This window comes from Pleurodeles waltl, chromosome 4_1 (assembly GCF_031143425.1).
Source record: "Pleurodeles waltl isolate 20211129_DDA chromosome 4_1, aPleWal1.hap1.20221129, whole genome shotgun sequence".
NCBI classification, from domain to species: domain Eukaryota; kingdom Metazoa; phylum Chordata; class Amphibia; order Caudata; family Salamandridae; genus Pleurodeles; species Pleurodeles waltl.
Window position 1 is genome coordinate 63,925,298 of NC_090442.1, and position 7,850 is coordinate 63,933,147.

Sequence of the window (7,850 nt, forward strand, 5' to 3'; positions counted from 1 at the left end):
CTCTATGCGCCCCCCTTAGAAACATTGACCACCACCCAATTACACGAATTGGAAGCCCTCCCTGCCCCCAGCCTAACTCCAGAAATAAAGTCTTCCCTAGCGCAACATATAACAATCTCTGAAATAAAAGCAGCCATCCAAAGCATGGCAGGGAGCAAAGTTCCAGGAGCAGATGGACTCCCATTAGAATTTTACCGCCAGTATCAGGACATGCTAGCCCCCCACCTCTGCACACTATACGCAGAAGCATGGAATAGCAATACCCTACCTCAATCGACTAACGTAGCCATTATGATCCCATTGATGAAACCAGACAGACCCGCTAATGACGTCCGTTCCTACCGCCCCTTATCCATGCTTAACATAGACTACAAAATACTTAGCCGTATCTTAGCAGACAGACTGCTCCCACACATGACCTCATTGATACATCAAGACCAATCGGGCTTTATACCCAAACGCAGCACATCCCAGAATATTAGACGCCTTACATCAATACTTCACTCCTTGCCCCCAAACATACCTAAAGCAGCAATCATTTCGGTTGATATAGAGAAAGCATTCGATAGTCTGAGGTGGGACTACTTAGAACAAGTCATGCTGAAAATGGGACTAGGGGAAGGGTTCGTAAAATGGACCAAACTACTATATACTAATCCCACTGCAAGAGTAAGAACCGGCAACTATATATCCCCCCCACTACAGGTTGGAAGGGGTACTAGGCAAGGGTGCCCACTGTCCCCCCTTCTCTTTGCAATTGCAATAGAACCACTAGCTCAAATGGCCAGAACCGGCTCCTATTATAAAGGTATCCAAATTAACAACTGGACCCATTACATCGCTCTATCCGCAGACGACATGCTACTCTTCCTACAAAACTTAGAGACGGAACAACAAGGGGCCATGAGTATGCTAGATAATTACGGAGCTGCCTCCGGACTCCGGATTAACTGGAGGAAGTCAGCCATCTTTCCACTGCACGCTAACACCTCAGAACCCACCAACACAAGAGGTCTTCCATGGTCCCCCAACACCTTTAAATATCTAGGAGTAAGGATCTATCACTCAGTAAACGACCTACTATAAGGGAACATACAGAGAGCTCTTAGAGGGATTAGATCTAGCATGCGCTTCTGGGAAACACTGCCATTAACAGTCACGGGCAGAATTGCCCTCCTCAAAATGATAGTGTTGCCTAGGTTATTATACTATTTCTCAACAATCCCATTTATAATCCAGAAATCAACATTCAAAGAAATAGAGACCATGTCAACCACCTTCATATGGGGCCAGAGCAGACATAGAATAGCAATACAAACTCTCCAAAGACCCACAGCCGAGGGTGGCTTAGCAGCCCTGAACATGGAAATGTAGTACTGGGCAGGCCAACTACAATGGATTGCAAAACTGCTATGCAACCCCCCAAACACCACCGAACTGAGCATCCCTTTAAACTGCCCTATAGACAAAATAATGGGAATTCTATTGAACCCCTGGAAATCCAAATCCAAAGATAAACTACCGATGGAATGGGAGTCGTCCAAACAGTGCTGGTCCCAATACCTAAAACACGCACACATCAAAACTCCATATACACCGGAAATCCCACTGTCTTACTTGTCTAATATTTCAGGGAAACAAGTTATCCCAGGTCTCAACAAATTGATGTCTAATAACATCACTAAATTGGGAGACCTATACAATGAGGGGAAAATGCTCACCTACGCTGAATTACAGAACCAATAAAACCTTCCCCCAGGCTTATTCATCACCCACAATGCCATCATTAAAATTGCCCACAAAGCTTGGAAAACAGGGACCCTCGAACCCCCCAGAACAGTTGTAAAATCATTTGTACAATAGGGGACCAAAAAGGAGTAGTATCAGGAATATATAAAACACTACAAGCTAGCACGCGCCTACCATTAGTAAAACTTAAATCCAAGTGGCAAACAGATCTAGGCATCACGTGGGATGAAACTCAATGGGACCAGATCATATCACGCATCTACCCAGTATCCAGAAATGCCGGGTTCAAATGAATAAATCTGTACATCTTCCACAGAGCTTATTTTAACACCACAAATGATCTTTAAAATCTATGGTACAGATAACGCAAACTGCCCTAGATGCGCTGAACCTACAGCAGGCTTTCTACACATGCTCTGGAACAGCCCTCACCTAAATGCATTCTGGGAAGGGATCTTTGCAAAAATATCGGCCTGCACTAAAAGATCACTGCATAATTCTCCAACTGCGGCCTTATTGGTGGATTTCCCAAGGCCATCAGCTTTTAAAATATCCAACAAGTTCATAGATCTAGCCCTAATTCTAGCCAGACGTGAAATCACCTCAAACTGGAAATCCCCAGCGGGTCCACAACTAATCAGTTGGCAAAACACAGTCGAGAAATGGGCGGAGGTGGAAGGATCAGTTCTAATGCGCGAAGCAATCCGAGAACAAAGACCTAGGGAAGACACCATACAATGGGACTCAATTCTGGAGAAATTAAAATCACAAGAAACATCCACCATAGAAGCAACTGTAACTACCTCGGACGCTGACACAGACTCAAATGCAGAACCCGAACAATAAAGCTCTGCGAATGATAAGAAAGGGAAAAAGAAAAAAAAAAAAAGAATACAGCAGCCGTAACCACTGAGACTCGCCAACAGAGAACTATATCACAAAATTAGAATTGCATGATGGGAGGGAGGGGGGTTTAGTTATATAAGTATAGTAATCAATATATCATTTTTACTGTTATGTTGTAAACTTTAATAAAATATGATAAAAAAACAATGAACGAGTCATTCAGAACCGTGATGAGGGCTGACCTGCTGGCTTCCAGTCCTTTGAAGAAGATGCAGGGAGGGGAGGGGTCCAAGGGTGGCCCGGAGTGTATAGACTGCATGGTCATTGCAGTTTGTTACGTGGTGATGGTGGGTCAGGTGGTCAAAGTTGTCATCTCGGTGTTAGTAGAGATGAGAAGGAGGGCTGAGAAGGTGAAAAGTTCTGGTTGGGACTCCAGCTTTTCATAGATACACGTGATCTTGTTTCTGAAGAATAGGGACAGCTGGGTGCAGAGGTCCTGAGAGGGGGTTGCGCTGGTGGAGCTGGAAGCTGGAGAGGTGAAGTCTCTCGCCAACACAAAGATTTCTCTGATGCCATTGGTGCTGTTTTTGATACAGTCAGTGAGCGTGGAGCATTTGGTGGGTTTGATTTACTGATGACCGTGTCAGAGGGCCAATTTGTCTGTGTTTTTTTTTACTTTTTTCTATCTGCGTTGCTTGCAGTGAAGTTTGGTGAGTTTCAGCACTTCCATGTACAACTTTCTTCTTGTCTGGTTCTCATGGCATTTTTGGCTTTGAGAGGAGCCAGAGTATCTGTGTAGGCATTGATCCAGGCTTTGAAGTTGGAGTTGGATTTGGGGAGGTTGATGTGTTGAACCCAGAGGCATAGGTGTTCAGAAGACAAACATGCTTGTGAGATCTTGTTCCAGTTCTGTCATGAAGATTTGGTGATGGTGTTGAGGGACAGATATGCTGAAGTTAATGAGGGTATGGTCAGACTAGGTGATCGTATCAGGTTATCTGCTGGGATGTTGCAGAAGCTCATAAGGGAGGGTTCTAGTAGGTATCAGGCAGCATGTGTTGGGCATTTTCACTTCCTGGGAGCGCGTGGGGGACAAACAGGCACAAACAGTCTTGCATCCACTGCATGTCCACTCTACAGCCTCCATTAAGTGAAGACAGCTTTAGTGAGAAACTAGTGATATCCCTTCCTGTGCATATAGATAATGGGAAATCCAGTGATGTCACTTAACGTGCAAATGGATAATAGGAAATCCAGTGATGGCACTTTCTGTGTGGATGGATGATGGAAAATCTAGTGATATAATTCCTGTGCAGATGGACAATGGGAAAAGAACCCTCTTGCTTGGCTTCCTCTTTTAAAGAGAGTATGGCAGAAAAGTAGTGCTCTTACTTAATGATGTCACTTCCTGTGAGGAAGGATGATGGGAAATCCAGTGAAGTCACTGTGCAAATTGACAATGGAAAAAATATACTGCTGCTTGCTCTGAAGCTTTGCATCGGAGAAAAACCTGCACTTCTAATGCTTGTCCTATGTTTGCTTTACTTCAGAGGAATGCTTGCACTACTTCTGGCCATCCTAGGCCTGTTTTGCATTTTAGGAAAGCTTGAAATGTGGCTTCCTGTCCTCTTCATAAACTGAGGAATGATTGACTGTTGATGCCGACTATTTGTCTGTCTTGTATTCATGGAACACCTGCCCTGCTGCCGTCCATCTTGTGTATGCTTTGGATCTGGAAAAAACCTTGAAATTCTGCTGTCTGACCTGTGCCTGCAATGCATTCGAGGAAGGCTTGACTGCTTTTTCTGCTTTGCATCAGAGGAAGGCATGCAGCGCTGCTGGCTATACTCTGCATATGAGGAAAGCTTGCTCTGCTGCTGAATGCATTAAGCCTACTTGCATCTGAGAAGGGCTGAGTGTCCTGAGTCTGCTTTGTATTGAGGAAAGGCTGCATGCTAAAGTCAGTCCTGTGCCTGCTTTGCATCTGAAAAAGCTTGCACTGCTAATACCCATCCTGTACCTTACTTGCATTTGAGGTAAGCTTGCATTACTGATGCCCATCCTGTGCCTGGTTGGAATCTGAGAAAAGCTTGCACTGCTAATACCCATCCTGTGCCTTATTTGAATTTGAGGTAAGCTTGCATAACTGATGCCCATCCTGTACCTGCTTTGCATCTGAGGAGGGCTGAGTGTCCTGAGTCTGCTTTGCATTGAGGAAAGCTTGGCTTGCACTGTTGCTGTCTATACTAAGGCCCGTATTTATACTTTTTGACGCTAAACTGCGCTAACGCAGTTTAGCGTCAAAAAGTTTTGCGCCGGCTAACGCCATTCTGAAGCGCCATGCGGGCGCCGTATTTATTGAATGGCGTTAGCCGGCGCAAGCAGACCGGCGCTGCCTGGTGTGCGTGGAAAAAAACCACGTACACCAGGCAGCGCCGGCGTTGGGAAAAATGGCGCTAGGGCGTCTTAAAAATGGTGCAAGTCAGGTTGACGCAAAAAATCGCCTCCACCCGATTTGCGCCATTTTTAACGACGCCCAGACGCCATTTACATGACTCCTGTCTTAGTAAAGACAGGAGTCATGCCCCCTTGCCCAATGGCCATGCCCAGGGGACTTATGTCCCCTGGGCATGGTCATTGGGCATTGAGGCATGTAGGGGGGCACAAATCAGGCCCCCCTATGCCAAAAAAAATTATAAAAAAAAAAAAAAATTATACTTACCTGAACTTACCTGAATGTCCCTGGGGTGGGTCCCTCCAGCCTTGGGTGTCCTCCTGGGGTGGGCAAGGGTGGCAGGGGGGGTCCCTGGGGGCATGGGAGGGCAGCTGTGGGCTCATTTTGAGCCCACAGGTCCCTTAACGCCTGCCCTGACCCAGGCGCTAAAATCCGGCGCAAATGTGGGGTTTTTTGGCCCTCCCACTCCCGGGCGTGATTTTTGCCCGGCAGTATAAATACGACGCATTTGCGGCGCTTTCATTTTTTTAGACGGGAACGCCTACCTTCCATGTCATTAACGCAAGGAAGGCGTTCACGCAAAAAAATGACGCTCTTTCCTCATACTTTGGCGCTAGACGCGTCTAACGCCAAAGTATAAATATGGCGTTAGTTTTGCGCCTAATTTGCGTCGAAAAAAACGACGCTAATTCGGCGCAAACGGAGTATAAATATGCCCCTAAGCATCTGGCATCCCCTGCACTATTGCCGTCCTTAGCAAGCACCTCTGGGGGATAAGGCAACTTACACCGCTGCTTTCTGTGCTGTGAATATGTGAGTGAATTAAGGTTGCCTCGCTGCTGTTCAGGCCTACGTCCGTATATTATGACAAATGCAAATGCTCTTCTTGCTCTCGTGTGAGATATGTTCTCTGTCAGGGACACATGCAATACTGGAGCCCCTGCTCTGAACTTCATCTGCAAAAGAAATCTGATCTGCTGTTACACATGGAGAGAAATCTGACCTGATGGAGCCCATGCTACATCGGCCTATACCATTTTGTGCGAAAGGGAAACTTGCAATGCTCCTGCCTTTGCTGTCTGCTCTATGTGAGATAAAGGTTGCATTGATGGTGCACCTCTTCTGTGTGAGAGCGACGCTTGCACTGCTCCTGCCTATGCTATCTGTTCAGTTCATCTGCTGCGTCTTTTCTGCATGAGAGAGGCGCTTGCACTGTTCCTGCCTGTGCTGTATGTTCTGTTCATCTGCTGCGTCTGTTCTGCATGAGAGAGGCGCTTGCACTGTTCCTGCCTGTGCTGTATGTTCTGTTCATCTGCTGCGTCTGTTCTGCATGAGAGAGGCGCTTGCACTGTTCCTGCCTGTGCTGTATGTTCTGTTCAGCCACTGCACCTGTGCTGTGTGAGAGCGAACCTTGCACTGCTCCTGACTGTGCTGTCTGTTCAGTTCAGCCACTGCACCTGTGCTGGGTGGGAGCAAACTTTGCACTGCTCCTGCCCATACTGTCTATTCAGTTCAGCCGCAGCTTCTGTTCTATGTGAGAGCAAAACTTGCACTGCTGCTGCCCAAGCTGTTTATTCAGTTCATTTGCAGCACGTGTTCTGAGGTAGAGTGAAGCTTGCACTGCTCCTGCCCGTGCTGTTTATTCAGTTCAATCGCAGCACGTGTTCTGAGGGAGAGTGAAGCTTGGAGTTCTGCTACTAAAGCTATCTATTCAGTTCAGCCACTGCACCTGATTTGCGTGAGAGCGAAGCTTGCACTGCTCCTGCCTGTATTGTCCAATCAGTTCAACCACTGCACCTGTTCTCTGCGAGAGATTGAAGCTTGCACCGCTCCTGCCTGTGCTGTATGTTCAGTTCAGCCGCTGCGTCTGTTCTACATGAGAGCGAAGCTTGCACCGCTCCTGCCTGTGCTGTATGTTCAGTTCAGCCGCTGCGTCTGTTCTACATGAGAGCGAAGCTTGCACCGCTCCTGCCTGTGCTGTATGTTCAGTTCAGCCGCTGCGTCTGTTCTACATGAGAGCGAAGCTTGCACCGCTCCTGCCTGTGCTGTATGTTCAGTTCAGCCGCTGCGTCTGTTCTGCATGAGAGCGAAGCTTGCACCGCTCCTGCCTGTGCTGTATGTTCAGCTCAGCCGCTGCGTCTGTTCTGCATGAGAGCGGCGCTTGCACCGCTCCTGCCTGTGCTGTATGTTCAGTTCAGCCGCTGGGTCTGTTCTGCATGATGCCTGTGCTGTAGGTTCAGTTCAGCCGCTGCACGTGTTCTGTGTGAGAGCGACGCTTGCACCGCTCCTGCCCAAGGTGTCTATTCAGTTCAGCCGCTAAGCCCGTTAGGTGTACTACCGAAGCCAAAGCCCATGTTTTGCAGGATGTGAACGTTAAAATTCTTGGCTTTGCCCATGCTTGTTTCTTTCTCAGGCTTCCAGGCATGCAGACAGTCCCTTTAACACCTGCAGTATTTCTGGCTGATGTGTTATCACGCAGCCCGCACAGGAGGCCCCGGGTGCATGTTTACTGTCTCACATGGAAGAACCAGGCTTCTGCTACCACCTGCCTCTTACACTAACAGCTGTCTGAGGCCTGGGTCAGGCCTGAGCACACCTTGGCCAGCAGCACGTCATCTGTTGGCAATTAGCAGCCTTTATCAGGCGCCTGCTAGCAGCAGGAGCCTTAACCAATAGTCACACATCGCACGAACGTGACAAAACACCTCTTCTCCCCGGAGGCGCGCGCTAAGGGAGAGATGAACTCTACCCAGGCAAGAAATGTAACTAAAACCCTGATCAGTAGCACATCCAAGTTTAT